Source organism: Bidens hawaiensis, unplaced genomic scaffold (genome assembly GCF_021521415.1).
Source record: "Bidens hawaiensis isolate Kalapana, Puna unplaced genomic scaffold, B.hawaiensis_p1.1 tig00017568_1, whole genome shotgun sequence".
NCBI lineage: Eukaryota > Viridiplantae > Streptophyta > Magnoliopsida > Asterales > Asteraceae > Bidens > Bidens hawaiensis.
In genome coordinates this window covers 353,687-371,932 of record NW_027492656.1, presented here as the reverse complement: position 1 = coordinate 371,932, position 18,246 = coordinate 353,687, and the positions used below count along the sequence as shown (strand labels likewise).

The 18,246-nt window shown below is 34.7% G+C and overlaps 1 pseudogene; it reads left to right on the top strand.

Annotated features, from left to right (window-relative positions):
- The first annotated feature begins 11,448 nt into the window (after positions 1-11,448).
- On the top strand, positions 11,449-13,697 carry LOC143554241 (scarecrow-like protein 6 pseudogene; annotated as a pseudogene).
- Positions 13,698-18,246: the final 4,549 nt, after the last annotated feature.

Here is an 18,246-nt window from a genome sequence, read left to right as displayed (position 1 = left end):
GGCCTGAAACGTAAGACACAATGGTAAATACATATAACACAATGACCTGAAATATAAAACACAATGGAATCTATATATTACATAATGCCTTGAAGGTAATACACAAACAACATAGTACTATTTTTCTCAAATTAAGTGAATATTGAACACAGTGACTAAAGCACAAAGATAAATATAAAGACACATTCTCAATGACACAATGACGCACGAAAGACACAATGACGTAATCTTTGTGTTAATTTTTATCTTTAATATGAGTATCAATTGAAAAACACAATGACCAAAATTTATAACACAATGCATAGAAAACCCACTTAAAAACACAATGAACAACCATATAACACAATATAAAAAAAACCCACCAACTTTTTTTATTTTTATATAACTATATGATATTCATATTAAACATAAAAAAACGTTTGTTATTATGATAAAAAAAACTTTTTTTTAACAAAAAGTCGTATGAAAAAGTTATAGACATTTTAAAATGATGGGGAAATTGACATGTGCATTGCATGTGGAGAGAGAAAGTCTTCATAAGTGGGTCATTACCTTCATACCCTTCTCATCTATTTTTATTTAATTTTTATTCTTGAATTAATCTCAACCATTCATATATAAAATCAATGGATTATATTCCTTCTCACCCTTCTCATTTTTGTTGTCCTTTGTATTTTAACCTTACCCTAATTATATATTGTCATAATATAAAGTTTTTAATTAAATCAATCTTTATTTACGAAATGATATTATTAACAAAGTATATGACTTTTAATTTTTACTAACAAAGTTACAAGACTTAAAACTCTTAGGGGGTGTTTGGTACAGAGAATGGAATTGTAGAGAAATGAAATAGAGAAATGGAATTGCAGAGAAAGGGAATTGGTCTGGAGAATGAGAATTGACTGTTCTGTTTGGTAGTACAGAGATTTCAGTAGAGAAATATAGCTGAGAATCATTTCTCTTGTTTGGTACATAGAAAATAAACAGAGAATTATATCAACTTTATCATTAGCACAAGTATTTTTTTCATAACAAATATTTATTAAAAAATAAAAAACATATAAAAAGATGCATAAATTCCAACCAAAATATGCATTGATCAAACCAATTCACATACAAAACATAGTTTTTAAGCAAAAAACATCAACCATAGTTAAAACCAATTCACATACAAGACATAATTTTCTTTTCTATTGTTAACGCAAGAAAAGAACGTCCTAGATCCACATCTTTACCAAACTCACCCTCTCCTTTCTTTTTTTTCTTCTCGACCTTCTTTCCAAAGTACTTGTCATCAAACTTTTCCACATTTACCCCTGAAATATCAACCTTTGTTGATGTGGCGATAACGTATAATTGGTTCACTCGCCTCAAAGGAACACCATTGATCTTAAAAGGGCCTGAAATGAAGAATGTATATCAATGATTGCAAAATAATGAAGGAAAACAAATAAAAACAAACACATAGAAAATAAAGTGTCACAATTATTGAAATAATCAACAAAATGCAATGAAACTGTAAAAAGATACTAATTCTCAGATTTGACATGTACTTTTGTTATAATGAATAAGCATTTGAGTGTATCTTGAAGCCTACTAACAATAAATAAACCCAAACAAGACTTGAACACTGTCCTTTAAAACCTTTAAACCACTTATCAAAACAAGCCAATTGTTTCATTGTTAAGTTTGTCACGCGCCTTGTAAACCACACCATACGTTCCTTCACCAATCTTCTCAACCTTCTCATACTACAGTTTTATAAACATATTAAAATCTACTGAAGCAACACATCTGATATATCTTACATAAAAAGTTGGAATGCATTATCATACCTGGTCCATCAAAAGTTACCTGATATGAACTCAACTGTATCTACATCCAAACAGCAGAAATTAATAACACAATATGAGAAACTTCAATATTACTAAAATGACATGAAATCAAGAGCTTTAATCAAACAAACAGAGGTGAATACATCCATGATCCAACTAAACAACATCTAGCAGGCGAATACTTAATCATGTCAAGAAACACACTAAATCAAATTATCAGACAACAATACCATTTGTGCATTTCAGTGAAAATGATAACAAACATTACCAATTCAGAACCTGCATGACTACAAGTGATGATTGACTTGCTTGAAGTGTACTTTCATTTATCTAGATTGTAGATGCTAAAGTTTCGCACATTTCGCGATCTTATCGTCGTGAGAAACATCACCGTTTCTACTGATTTCGATCAGAGATTCAATCCAAATTGACTCTTAGACTCTAGACACGAAGATTGCATTATTTGGGAGAAATGTCAATGATATCTACGAAACTGTTTAGAGGCTAGTAAAACACTGTTTGATTTAATTGAAATGCACAAATGTCATTGTTGTTTCATTTTGTGTCTTTATTATATATTATTTTTGGCTTTAACAACAATGGCATTTGTGCATTTCAATTATATCAAACAGTTTTTTACTAGCCTCCAATGTCCAAACAGTTCCATACATATCATTGGCATTAATCTTTGATTGAAATCAGTAAAAAACGTAATGTTTCACAATTCGTGATCTTATCGTCGTGTGAAACATCACTGTTTTTACTGATTTCAGTCAATGACTAATGCGTATGATATGTATTGAACTGTTTGGAGGCTAGTAAAGCACTGTTTGATTTAAATTAAAAAATCACAAATATCATTGTTGTTAGAGTCAATAATAAATCATATATAAGAAATACACTAAATGAAACAGCAATGACATTTGTGCATAGGGCTGTAAACGACCGAACCGAACCGGACGAGACATTGTCCATGTTCGTCCGTTAAGCTTTTGTTGGACAAACGGGCGGTTCACGAACACTCTACCAAACAAAAATTCTTGTCCGTGTCCGTCCATTAAGGAATTGAGTTTGTTCGTGTCCATTTGTGTCCGTTCGTTAATATTGTAAACGGACGCTAACGGACAAACAAACACTAATGGACCCTAATGGACACTAATGGACAAACGAACACATAAACATTAATGGACAGTAATGGACAAACGAACACTAGTAGACACTAATGAACATTAATGGGCAGTAATGGACAAACAAACACTAACACACACTAATGAACATTAATAAACAAACATACATAAACGATTCTAATGAACAAACGAACATAAACGATTACATATTAACTTCAAAAAGTATAATCATTAACGAACGTTCACGAACACTATTGAACGAACGCGGCCTCGGTCCATGTTCGTCCGTTAAGCTTACCGAACGAAAGTTTTTTGTTCATCTCCGGTTCATTTATTAAACAGACGAACATAAACGAACTTCTTTCCGGTTCGTTTATAGCTTATTCTGCATTTCAATTAAATCAAACAGTGTTTACTATCCGCTAAACATTTCAATGCATATGATATTCACATTTCCCCCAAATAACACAATCTTCATACCTAAACTCAATTTAACCTAGATATATGAATCTCCAATCAAACTCAGTGAAATCAGCCACGTTTCTCACAACAACGATATTGCAAAATGTGCAAAAGGCGCAAAAGTTAAGCATCTATAATCAACATCAGTCAAACTACACGTCAATTAAGTCAACAAGCACATGTAATGGCGTACGTTCTGAATCGGTAACGTTTAATAAGATATTCAAAGCAAAATGCGTACTAATTCAAAGTTATAATAATCTATAGAAACTGCTCGAAAACTGGATTAGATGAATTTGAGAGTTGAGAGTTGAAAGCATGCCTGCTGCGATGAAGCTTTTGTGTGGAAGAAGAAGACGAATACGAAGACGAGAGTCCTCTGGTGCTAGGTTTTGGGGGAAGACAAGTTGGTTGAAGATACTATACAGATTATGGATAGTTTGAATCCGTTGAAGATAAAGCAATCGTTACCAGTGGTTTTGTTGGTCAGGTGAAACGCGGCAAGCTCAGATGGCAGGGAGAGGCGTGAGGCTGAGAAATGAAACCTAGAAATCCAATTCTCCGCTTTTTGTAGAGAAACAAAATCAGAGAAATGGAAATGGTTTATTTCCATTTCTCACCTCTTTCTTTCATAAACAAACAAGAGAATTCTTTCCAATTCCATTTCTCACCCCTCAATTCCCTCTACCAAACACCCCCTTAGTCTTATGTTTAAACACTTAACCAAGATTTCCATTCACCATCTTATTAAACATATAAATGGTTGTATGTGTGAGTTGTTACTTACCACTCGTCCGTTTGTTTAGTTTGACCAGCCTCGGCTGTCCCTTGGCCACAGTTGACTCGTTTGACCGACCCGAAACATCTTGGTGGTCGGCCAAAGGTTATGTGAAAAATAGGTGGTTTACATTACATGCATGTATAGAAGAAAATTGATTTGGGTGGAGTACTGGATGAGATGTAATGAATGGTTGGAAATGTTGCTTGTATTATGGTCATGGTCATGGTCATATTGATTTGAAGCTAGAGATTAGGTGGTTGGCTTTCATTATGGTCATGGCTTTTGAAGTTTTAATAAACGTAAGTTAAAACAGGTGAGCTGGTGAGGACATGAGTCATGACGTACTACTGACTATGGGTATGAGTTTGTGTAGGTGATGGGTTTAAGTAGTTTTGAGAGCATTTCCAACCTATTTCTTAAATTTTATTGTAAGGTTTTTTAAATTATAGGATAGGATTAAAAGTGTTTGTAAGTAAAGGAGAAAGAAAGTTAGTGAATTTTTTGTAATTTTGCGGAAAACTTTTTTGTCTGTAATTATTTTTAATATTTGTTGAAATTGGTTATGACTATAAAAGAAAAAAATTGTAATTCTAAAGATATAAAAAATTTTACATAATAAACATGAAATACAAATGTAGTGGTTTTTAATGTTATTATAGAGATGAAGATGGAGGGCGGACTAAGAATGCTCTGTCAAAGGCTAAGATGGTCAGGTGTATATTTATTTATACCGTGTGTAGTGGATAATGCTTATATGGGACGTCATGTGTCATGTGAAGCTACGTCAGTACGTCATTATAGAGGCATTATACACCAAATGGGTGTAGTGTATAAATGCCCTTGGAATCGTTACTCCATTTGTTATTATTTTTTATTTTTAAAATAAAAATAAAGCATGTAACCAATACGAGTGGCCCGTTCTCTCTTAACCTGGTGCTTTGTGGGAGGTGCTCCCCACATCAAAACACCCAAGGGGCGGTGTGTCCGGCGCTTGGGGGGGCGTGGGAAATCGTCTCATATATATGTTTATGGTTATTCATTTTTTTTGCTTCTAAATGTAACATCCTACTTTTGGTTATAATAATAAAATAAATTTCGTCTGTTTTATAGTGGGTCGTTATCGGTTTAGATAAATAGAATGTGAGTTGGGCTAGTGTTGGGTTAATGGGTATGGGTTATGGACTTGGGTTATGAAAGAAAGAAGGAGAGTCCATGGGCTTGAGCCCATGATCCATAAATATATAAACCATAAACACCACTTAATTCCTCATTTACACATATTCCATACACCATTCAAAACACATACTTAAGATCTCTTTCTAGTTTCTCTTCTTCTCTCAAGCAGAAACCAAGAAGGAAACCGAGCACCGACCCGAGGTAATACTAGTATGATGTTTATTAACTTAAACCCGTTAGATATAATCGCGAAACTACGAGCCGACACCGTTAAACCGTTTAAGTCACGAGATCCGGATGGAATTGGGTATAAACCAAACCTAAGATGAGCTAGGGATCATCCTAGCTCAGATCTGAATCGAACGGGACGAAAAACGGTGAAAAACGATTTAAAACACGTTTTTCCGGCGAATCCGCGGTTTTCCGGCGGCTTTCCGGCGGCGGTGCCGGAAAAGTTAATTCGAGGTAACAGGAATGTCAGGGAATGTTCTGACATTCCCTGGCCTAACCCTAGTTCGCTAAGGAGTAACTAACGAATTAGAAGTAATTCGCTAGCTGGTTCGTCTATGGGAATATAACGAACTAGCTTCAGATCGTTAAGGGAAAAGATAGCGAATTACCCTTGATTTGCTATAGTTAAAAGATAACGAATTGGAAGGTCCAATTCGTTACATAGACTGGTTCGCTATTGACTGATTCGTTAAGGGCCCAGTTCGTTAGAGGGTTCAATTCGTTACAAGAACCAGTTCGTCATGACAAGTCAATTTGTTAAGGATAAGTAACGAACTGGAAGTTTAACAGAATTGTTGAATGGTCCCTGGACTTAAAGAAGAATGATTTAATTACAAAGAAGCCCTTGAACTTTTAAGTAGCAAGTTAATTAACGATTCAAAATGTTAATGGAAAATGTGATACAACAGTTAATAGAAATAAAATTTTTCCAAGCTCAACCCCAGCCAGGGGCAGACCCTGCTAGGGGCTGCCGCCCCTAGACCCCGCTGCCAGGGGCGCTGCCCCCGGACCCCCGTTCGTTGTGGGTTATATAAAGATATAAATACGATATGAGTAGCGATAGTTAATTAATACATGTAAATATTATACAGTTAGTCATGCACAGCTAAAGAAGGGAATAACTATTAACGGCGAACTTAATCGCATTCAGGTGAGTTTCTAGCCCCATTCCTTGTTATGTTTTCGGGGCTGTGTGCATACTCGATGTGATTAGTTATTACACTTATCCTAAGTGATAAGCGTATGCCATATATGTATTATGTGAAATGTATGAATGGTTTCTTGCTGGTACATGAACGATCTTCGGAATTGCATGTACTGACAGGAAATGGTTGATGTTATATGTATGTTGTAAGATGAAGAATGAATGATGTATGTATGTGCGAAACTTACGATTATGAATATAGAAAGTATGTTAAGGAGGTATGGAAGAAAGGGTACCGGACCTTAATAATATCCGAGGATGAAGTGTGACATCCCACATCGGTTGGGAAGGAGAACTAAGCCTTCCTTATAAGGAGGTGGATACCTTCCCCATCATAACACGTTTTGGGCGCTTAATGGTAGTGGATAAGAGGAGAATTCCACAGTTAAGCGTGCTCAGGTGGGAGAAGTATGAGGATGGGTGACCACCTGGGCAACCAAAAGCAAATCCGTGAGGCGATGGTGGTACGTCGCGGCCAAAGCGGACAATATTATGGTGCGGTGGTAGCTGGGTTGTTACATGAAGGGTGACCGGACCCTAATAATATCCGGACCCTAATAATATCCGAGGATGAAGGGTGACCGGACCCTAATAAGATCCGAGGATGGAGGGTCCCAGACCCTAATAATATCCGAGGTATGTAGGGCGAATGCTCTTTATAATGTAAGGTTAGTTATGAATGTATATAGAGGACTGATGGACATGTTAAGTATGTAATGCGTACCTTCGGGCACGTATATGTGTATGTAAAGTAAGTTATGTGATTAACTAGAACTTACTCAACGTAGCTGAATTTTAGTATGCACGCAGGTTAACAGGTTGAGACATTTGGTTTGAGCAGGACACATGGCAAGATCGAAGAGGCTGACATCTGAAGATTTGTCGTGATGTTTTGATGTTATCAATTATGTTATGTTTTAAAGACAAGTTAAGAATGTTTGTAATGAATGGATGACTATTATTATTATTCCGCGAAAGTTTTAATTAACTCTGATTTGTAGAATTGTGTTTATGAGTAAATCCAACACCAAAGTAGGGCTACCGGTAACGGGGCCTTACACTAAAATTTCACACCTTAACAAATATTATGATTACTATCATTTATAAATTCAGTATACCATTTTTAACAACTAACCGTAAATTAAAAAGTTGACCATTAAAGATGGAGATAGGTGCATTGTATTGTATGACCCAAACAACATTATCACTGTTGGTCGATTAAAAAACAAATCTTATAGGGAAACATACAAAGATTTTGGTGATATAAAAAACGGATTATACCAATTTTTTATCATGTTCAACGCCAATGGATTGAATTATTAGACCAAGAATTATGAATAATATTGCACAATATGAAGTCCATAATCATTTGACTAGTATTTTAATATGCTAATTTATAATTAATTTAGGATTAAACATAAGATATGTGTTTATACGTTTTAGTTGTAATAATTTATTGTTTTTTAGTTAATAAGTTAAATGTTTAATTTACAACGCGTTAATATGAAATTATTGATTCATCATCATGTGACTAACTTATGAACACCACCTTATTAATATATAAAACTAGCTAAAAACTTTTGTACCGTTTTGTAGTATTTAAAAGCAAATTATTCATATTTTGGTAGTTGGTACATTAATCATTTGTATCATTGTGTATAACATGAAACAAAATATTATATATACATAAATTTAATGGACGGTGATTGTAAGTTGACCAAGATAACCTTTGACGTTTTTATGTGGTAGGGTGATGGAGGGGTAGTATAAGGATATCCATGTTACTAATACTTTTATTGTCTATTATTATGAGAATGAAAGATGACAACTTGACAATATTTTCATTTAAACGTTTGAAACACTTCACACTTGAAAATGAACATTGCAAATGAAATGGACTTTACAATCAAATATGTATTGTATTTGAGTCATTGATGTTTTTCTTTATGATCATTTTCTAGCATACTAAGGTCGAATCAAATATCCTGTGTCGTTGTAGTATAATATGTTTATTAGACCATTAGTTACAATAGTGATAACTAATAGTGATAATATAGTCCTATACTCCTACAGGTACTATACATGTAGCTTTTTGGTGTGTGTGCAAGTACTTGGGCGTTGTGGTCGAGCGAGTACTTATATTCTTCTTCTACCCGCGTCGTGCAAACTTCTTTAAGTAGGGATTTGTTCCTGTGTTCTTCGGGTTGAATGTGTCAATCTTTTCATTCATGAATATTAATTCTTGTTAGCCTCTAATCATTAGATATGAATACAAATAATTCTACTGTTATTAAATTTGACTATTTAAATTCCTTAATTTTAGTTTTTTCCAATTATGTCCTATGCTTTCGCTTACCAACTCTTTTAGTTATTTGAAGTTTAAAGAAAGTGACAATACATATAACCAATTGAGCCCACGGATAAAATCACTTTCATTAGCATCCATAGTTCCATACCACTTGCATAGTTGCATGAATGGTTTTGTATAGTTGCAATGGGCCACAAAACAGACTTGTGTTGAGTATGCAACAAAAAATATTGGAAATGAGTTGACATGACCATAAATTATGAATTATTTAGTAATGATGTTCCACCGACGATGCGTGTCGTGTCTCTATCAAAGTAACGTTTGTATTGGTGTTCACTATATACGATCGGCGTTGTGGTGATAAGAGTCAACTGTAGTTGTTGGGTTGTAACACTATGTTTAACATGTTGAGAAGTTTACCTTGCATATGTTTCTATCGAACCTACTTAGTATCATCGGTGTAGGATACGTTAAGTTCGTTTATTGTAGGATTTGTAGGATTTTTTACCATAAACTTATGATGAACAACCAATTATTATTATATAAAAACAAGAGTTTATCAACTTAACTATATTTAACTTTATATTTATATAAATGGTTAAAAACAAATGCTTTAAGGTTGTTAACCAAATGTGACATTTGGTTGGTGAGTGGATTTGGTAACGGGTTATTAAATTCCTTTACGAAAGTGAACTTGAAATGGAACTAAAGGTAATGGCTACAAACCGTAAAATAATTAGTGGGAGTCAATGAGGTGTTTTTATTGAACAAAGTATCCAATAACAAGAAAGATTGAAACGTATAAATTAAAACTTTGTTTAATGATATATAAAATACGAATGAAAGTGTTTTTTCATATGAAACAAAAGCGACCAGTCTATTAAAGATAGACTATATATTACACTATAACCATTCGCAAACAAAAGATGCGTGTTCATAACAACTTTTGATCATATAGAAGGACTTCAACTTTGTACTAGACGAATTCAGTGAATAACGAAAAATAAATTTTATAAAGCGTACATAAGTCTCATTGTCGATAACTAAGAGGGTTGATTGTGGAACAACCATAACGTTTATGTCCCAACTTACATGTTTAGGTTATCTATTTGTAAGTACTTTTATGATTGGTATTCATATCCAACGAGCAGATTGCTTCAATAAACATAGTTTTTCTATGTTGTGAAATAGAATCGTATAGTTCTTCTCATTTAATGATTTTCTAAATTTTTTAATCATATCACTTATTTTATTTAGTTCAGTCAGTTTATTAAAAATTTGTTATCCAACGTTAAAAAATGAAATATTAAATATAATACAAATTAGAAAATTTTAATATCAATCCCATTCTAATGTCCTAGGTTTTATTGAGCAATTTTTCAATCTTATGGGATGTCCTTCAAATATCCTATTTAAACTAGAAGTTTTACTTGTAATGTCTTTCATATATTCTATTTAAAGTGGCCTTTATCTATTATTTTATTTATAAATATTATCCGGATCGTTATATTAAAAAATCATCTAATGGTGTATTAACAACTCTATACAGTTTGTATATGAGTTGTACGAGTCTTGTAGCCCTTACATGACTGACTAATGTAAAGAGAGGACATGATGACAACTTTTTCAGCCTATGTGTGTCATATAACCCCTATACAAGTCATATATGCTTCAAACACATTACATTCTTCAACACAAAATGACAAAATTATGCACCTATATGAGCCGTATAGATGCACTTAATGTTCATAAAACCTATATAATATAGGAATAACCAATGCTTATCAGCCACATTAACGTCTCACATAATTTATATCACCAAAGTTAAGACAAAAAAAACATAATATTGCCAAATACGAATTAACATATAATAAATCATGATGACTAGATGTAAACAACGTCAAGTCATTTATTTGTCAAAGCTAAAAGCAAATGAACTAAAACTGAATATAGTCTCATAATGCAAGGACCATTTCATAAAATTATTCAAAAAAATCAAGACACTAGGGTGGGCCCCACTATGTACAGAGTAACCTTACGCGTTACACCCGATAGTCATGCTCTTATTATGGCACAACGACTATTAAGTGTTAGCCGTTGGGATGGTTTATCGTGGTATGCTAAAGCCAAACTTTGAAGCTAGCATAAGTCCAATTAAAATAATATAATCTGGCTAGAATAAGCTAACAAGACTCTACAAAATTTAGAGAGTGTGATACTCTAACACACAAAGAAAATCATCGTTTGAAAAGAAGTTACAAAGAAAATCATCGTTTGAAAAGAAGTTACAAAATCATCGTTTGAAAAGAAGTTACAAAATCGAGCATAAGCTTATATTACAAGGACCATTTCACAAACTTATTCAAAAAAAATCAAGAGACTAGTGTGGACCCCACTATGTACAGAGTAACTTTACCACTTTTTTATGTTGCACGCATCCATGGCAGAAAATAGAAGCAAACTCACCTTGCCATCACACACACAACACATATCATCAAACCCATTTATTCCTATTTATTTTCCCCTTAAAAGATTATTATTATTATCTTTGCTGAAATGGGTTTTCATTTTCACACCCAAAACCCAATTTCTAGCTATCATTTCACATAAAAATCCATTCTTTGATGTGGGTTTTTGTTTTCTTCAAACTCCGGTGACCGGCGTTAGATGAAAGGTGTACCTTGTGCAAATAAAGTTGTACATTTTCAAGATTTGGTGACTAGTAATAATAATACTAATAACAAAGGTAAGAAGTGTAATAAGTACTTTGAAGAACCAAAGTCTGTGCTGGATAACGTCAGCATAATAAGCAGCCCAAGCCCACCAACTTCCACGTCAACAGGCGGCGGCGGTGGTGTTGCGGTGGCGCCGCCGCCGGAAAATGTTTTAAACATCTCCGGCGGTGAAATGGAAGACTGGGAGACTGTGTTATCAGAATCCGGCCAAGAACAGTCCATTCTCCGCTTGATTATGGGTGATGTTGAAGACCCATCAATGGGTTTAAATTTAAATTTAAATAAATTCATCCACGGCGGCGCTACGGCGGCGCACGACGCCGCCGCCGCCGGAGATCAAGGGCTTGTTGGGTTTCACTCCGCCGACAAAAATGGGTTGTTTTCTGTTTCACCGACGGCGGAGACGGCGGCGGCGCTGCCGTCCGCCGTCATGTTCTCCGACCACCACCACCACCACCAGGTGGATGTGAAACCCCACTTGCTAATTAACCCAAATCCAGTTTTCTATGAACCAAACCCTAAGAGGTACAACTCGGGAAGCACACAGTACAACTTCCCAATGCACGGCCTTCAATTCCCATCACAAGTTATGAATATTAAGAAACTGACTACTACTTTTGATGAACAAGAACAAGGGGTTATTGATCAGCTTTTTAAAGCTTCCGAGTGTATTCACTCGGGTGACAATCCGATACTCGCGCAATCGATATTGGCGCGGCTCAATCATCAGCTTTCTCCGATCGGTAAGCCGTTCGAACGGGCTGCATTTTACTTCAAGGAAGGTTTACAATTGTTGTTACATTCAGTTATTAATAATATGAACCCAATTGTGTCACCTTTTAATTTATCTTTCAAAATTGGTGCTTATAAGTCATTCTCAGAGGTGTCACCATTAGTTCAGTTTACTAATTTCACTTGTAATCAAGCTTTACTTGAAGTGTTAGACGGGTTCGACCGGGTTCATGTAGTTGATTTTGATATTAGGTTTGGTGATCAATGGGCTTCTTTTATGCAAGAACTTGCATTAAGTAGTAATAATAATATTAATAGAGCCCCATTTTTAAAAATCACTACTTTTGCCTCGCCCGGAAATGATCATGTCCAACTCGGGTTAACTCATGACAATTTGGTTCATTTCGCTACTGAATTGAACATCGGGTTTGACTTTGAGATAGTCAGCATTGATGTTCTTGCTTCGGTTTCGTGGTCTTTACCCTTTCGTGGTTCTGATAATGAAGCCGTGGCTGTGAATCTCCCGATCAGCACGGTTTCCAACTACCAGATCCCGTTACCGTTGGTTCTCCGTTTTGTTAAGAATCTTGCTCCGAAGATTGTGGTTTCAGTTGATCAAGGGTGTGAAAGGATGGATTTGCCCTTCCCGAACCATCTAATTCACGCCCTTCAGTCTGTCTCGAACCTGCTTGGGTCACTTGATGCCGTGAACATGAATCCCGACTCGTCACAAAAGATTGAACGGTTTTTGATCCAACCGAGTGTCGAAAAGATAATAACCGGACGGTTTTCTTTTCCCGAAAAGACTCAGCATTGGCGGTCACAGTTTGTGTCAAGCGGGTTTTCACCGTTGACGTTTAGCAATTTTACGGAAAGTCAAGCTTTGTGTGTGATTAAGAGGACACCGATTCTGGGATTTCATATCGAAAGGAGGCAATCGGCGCTTGTGCTTTGCTGGCAACATCGGGAACTTGTTTCGGCTTCGGCTTGGAGATGTTGAAAGATTGAAGGGAGGCTTGGAAGATGGATTGTGGAGTAATAACACTTTGTTTTTAGGTGGTTTTTTTTTTGTCATTTGAGTACTTGTATTGTAATGTTTAATTTTGTTTCTATGTAAACAAACAGAAGGAACCAGACATTTTAGGGATGGTGGTGTTCTTAGTATATGAATATGCATTGTTGTTTAATGTTTATGGTGTTCTCTTTGCTGTTTTTAGCATTGTGTTGAAGCTTGTCTTTTTGTTTTTTATTTCTTTTCTAGACTTTTTTTTTGGCACAAACACTGTTTCTAACCACCTCCGTCCGACGCTCATCCGTCGTGAGCCGCTTGAAAGGGGTCGCTCATCCGTCGTGAGCCGCTTGAAAGTGGTTGCTCATTGTGACTAACGCTGATGTGAATATACATGATTTTTTTTATATAATTATTTTACTCAATTATATAATGATTTTCTATGAATATGTTTACATTATATCAAGATTTTAATCATTGTTAGGCCTAAAGGTGATGCAGTAATTGTTGTACTATGATTAATATATTCATTTGATACAATACTTTATTATTATCTAAATATTTTAGTAGTTATGACTACAATTGTAACCCAAATCACATGGGACTTTTCCCTGTTGGACCCTACACAAACAATATTAAGCCTTTAGTTTCCTAGAAGCATTTCAATATTCCTTAAGTATTTTTCAGGCAAAATGCATATTACTTATTTTATAATAAATCTTTTTTATGTGATATACCTTTTTAATATATAATAACATCTTACTTACTATCTTTTACTTGAAATACAATTTACAAGAACCTTAATATTCTACTAGTAAATTTAAAATAATCAATAATAAATTAATAATAATGGTTGTGTAAATATAAGTAAATCAGAAATATTGTGCTATTGACTTAATTCACATAATCTATCTTATCTAGAATGAAAACTGTACACAACATACGTTAATGAAAATTGTACAAAACATATGTTGTTATCTTATATAATTTTCCTTTTTAGTGGAGCCCCAATCATATTACACCAAATAATTTATGATATGCTGCGTCTCTAATTCAATGTAAGAAGATAAAGATCTATATACTTTTTTACTACATTTTTTATTCAAGTCATTACTAGTGGCAATTATAAATTCCCAGGGTTTTTTTTATTAGATTAAATAACACTATTGTCAAATGATTTGTATGATTAAGTACCCCACTTTCTTAATTAACCAATTTTTATTCTGCTATAAACATAGAATGGTATTTGCTATTTAAATAATATCTAATCATATACATCCTTATACTAAGTTTCCTACCATCACATAACTGATATATTATGTATTTTTAATGATGAATTTCTGTTATTTAGGAAACTTGAACTCAAAATCACCCGACTCATTGGTAGTTTAAAGGCTTTGTCTTTGTCTATAAGCCACCAATCCCATCGGTAACGGTGGCATCATGTGATCACCAAAAATAAATATAAAACTATAATATGATAGTTTAAAGGATATAGAGATTTATATTTAAGGACTTTAAAGATATGGTAGTGTTCAAAAGATGATTATTATTTTTGAAATTTAAATAGTAAAATGCTACTTTCATAATTTTAATATGTAATATTGTAATTCACTTTAAATTAAATGTCATTTTATATCTTCTGGCCGTTTCATTTTGGTTAAAACATGGGAAGGCAAAGACAGTGTTTGAGACAGTGGGCCCAAGTGAAACATAAGAGAGTTGTCTCTATCCCTAGACCCACACGTGTACGGCACTGATGGACCTTGTCTTCATTAAAGTGAGTCGACAATCCAGGGCTCCAAATAAACCATTAAATCAACGAAACACCGGTCAGGTCATCAAGTTTGGTTCTTCTAGCGAAAAAATAATGTGTTTTTTAGGTCATGTGTAGTAAATGAGCTATAAAATGGGGCGAATTACGTCATGTGTCGTCCAGTCAGCAAAATATGAGTTTTTGTTTTATGGGTGTAATGTTGTTGTAGCTTCATATACATACATACATACATACATACATACATACATATATATATATATATATATATATATATCACACACACTATTATAACAATACTATAACAAAAACAAGGACGGGCGACAAAAAACACTCCCCCCTATCGCGGGGGGGGGGGGGGGGGGGGGGGGGGGTGTTCAACCAAAAAAATCGCCCCGTTTTTTGGGCTTTTGTCGGCCACTATATGTGGCCTTAGTGTGATCCCGAGTGTCTAGCATCTGCTGTTAAAAGAAACGAGAAAAATCAAGGATGTTATATATAAAAAATAATCTAAACTATTATTAATGGGGTTGTAAACGAACAGAAAGCTGGACGAACTGTTCATAAATCGTTCAATAGAAAGTTCGTTTATATATGCTCGTTCTCTTAATAAATAAACGAACATGCACAATTATTAATTCCATTCGATTGAAAGATTTATACCAAAATCTTTCAATCTGTTTAACTGATCAAACCGACACGATTGACACCCTAGATTATATATACTTTGGTGACACCTGGTATAAATCACTTCAACATCTTAATGTGTTATCTGTTCAGAGGTTAACGTTGTCTATAATCAAGAGCTACATGAAATCATGCCAGTATGCCACATATCCACTTTAAATTGAGTATCCCACTTTATTCTGTTGTCATCAACTAAAAATCAAATTCTACATGTGTCACCCTTTTGTTCATGCATCATCAACAAAACAGACATTTAGATGGCAAGTTCAAGATTATGTAGTGCCCATTTTATTCACGTGTCGTCTAGCTATTAATATATATGCTTAATGGATGAATTTTAGACACGTATAAAGCACTAATACAAAAATCATTGAAACACATACGTATATAGATATTCATATGCACATGTTGTATTTCATAATGCAAAGAATCCACCAAGCATATTGATGGTTTTGTGATAATCAGATCAATCATTCTATATGATTAGTTTGTAAATAAGACAACTGAGTGTTGTTATCTACTGTTAGGTTATGTGTTATGGGAGGTGTGAGATGTGAACGGGCAATAGTTTTATGATGTGATGAAATGTGAAATAATAATAATAATAATAATAATAATAATAATAAAAGCTCTAATGCCTGTAATGGTCTTCACAATGGTGCACCGCGTCCCGTTTAACGCCGCTTTTCTGTAGTGTTTGGTGTGCCCGATGCCATTGTAGCCTGGTCTTGGCGCCTCCTAGCGAAGCTAAAATACATACCCTTCTCAAATTACCGAATGATTAGAATACAACTGGTAACCCATTATAGGAAAGCGGGCCGTCTATACAGACTATATATACATACCGTATTATTATTATAATTTAATTAATGATAATTTTATAACTGAAAATCAAAAACAAAAATGTATAATAATTAACGATGCATCTTAAAAACAAAATATCACATTTACTTTTTAACATTGCAAAATAAAATTTGGGTACTTTTTTTTAAATCAAGTGAATACGACGTTGAACGCCATAAGATCTTGGAAACATTGATTGACTAATCAAGGTCCCCACATGAACTGAACCAATGAACCCCACAAAGATTTTGTTTAGTGCTCATACAATGTCTTTGAATTGATTACTCATCGGTTATTTCTACCTGTATTAAACTGTATATTAATTCACTCATAGGAATATAGGATAGTAACAAGTAAAATTTTAAATGTATTCCTCTAATGAAACCCAATTTAAAATATCTATAAGAAAATGGAAAACTTCATAAAATAATAACCAAGTTTTACTATTGTTTTAACTAGGCTGGTCCCGATTAAATTTGTGGTGGCTAATCTCATACGCAGATACACAAATGATACCTTAACGTTTAAACACTGTCACTTTGTTCTTTTCTTTTTTTTATTATGGTGTCATAATTTAATTTATATGTTCACATAACGTTAGCATATAGTTAATGTGTTATAACTTAAGACACCAATGCCATGTGTCTTGATTTCATGTGTATGTTCTACACTCATATACACACAAATAGTTGTTTCTGGTTAACAAATATTGTCATGTGACTATGATACGAGATTCCAATCTCCTTACCTAACATAGAATGTTGTCTTTTGGGTAGATCTTTGTTAATTAACTGGCAAAATTTTAAATACAATATCCTATTAGTGTTATAATGTTAACATAGATACCCATAAACTTTTTTATGATCATTTCAGCCTTGACATGTTATCATGTTGGGACCTAATTCATATTGTCTTTCTGAAGAAACACTAACCGGACCCCGGGCAGATTACTGGTAACCTGGGGGTTGGAGAGATGTTTCCCACGAGGGGTTAGACCCTTGGAAGATGGTTCTTCTGATAACCTGCAAAACAGACACCGTGAGCTCGTCACTGAGAAGGGGGGGGGGGTTCCTCCTTGTGACCACCCTCCGGCGTGAGAATCAGACTAGATTGCTCTTTAAATATAAAAGTATATTAAGAGATTGCTAGAGCAGATATCAGGTATAATATGATGATAATGTAGTAAGATATGTTGTGTTTAGATGATCATACCATTTGGGGTATTTATAGCCGGATGTAGGTTTCCAAGGAGGTATGGCCGGCTGCAACAGTGTTCCTGTTCATCAACAGTAGCCTACGCACGTGCCCTGCTGGTAGTTGGTGGGTAGGCAGCGGCTGATAGCGACCAGGCCTGCTGTATACTATTCCCTTTCCACCAACTGCCGGCTACGCACGTGGTATGACAGTAGTTGGTGAGTAGGCAGCGGCTTAATAGTGATACAGTACAGGAGCATGCTGCTCGCCATACTGTATCAGTGAGCTGTCGTATCCCTGATCAGATCTTTCGCCCATACCTCGTCAGGTACAGTAAAAGGTCCTTCAGTATACAGACTGGCTT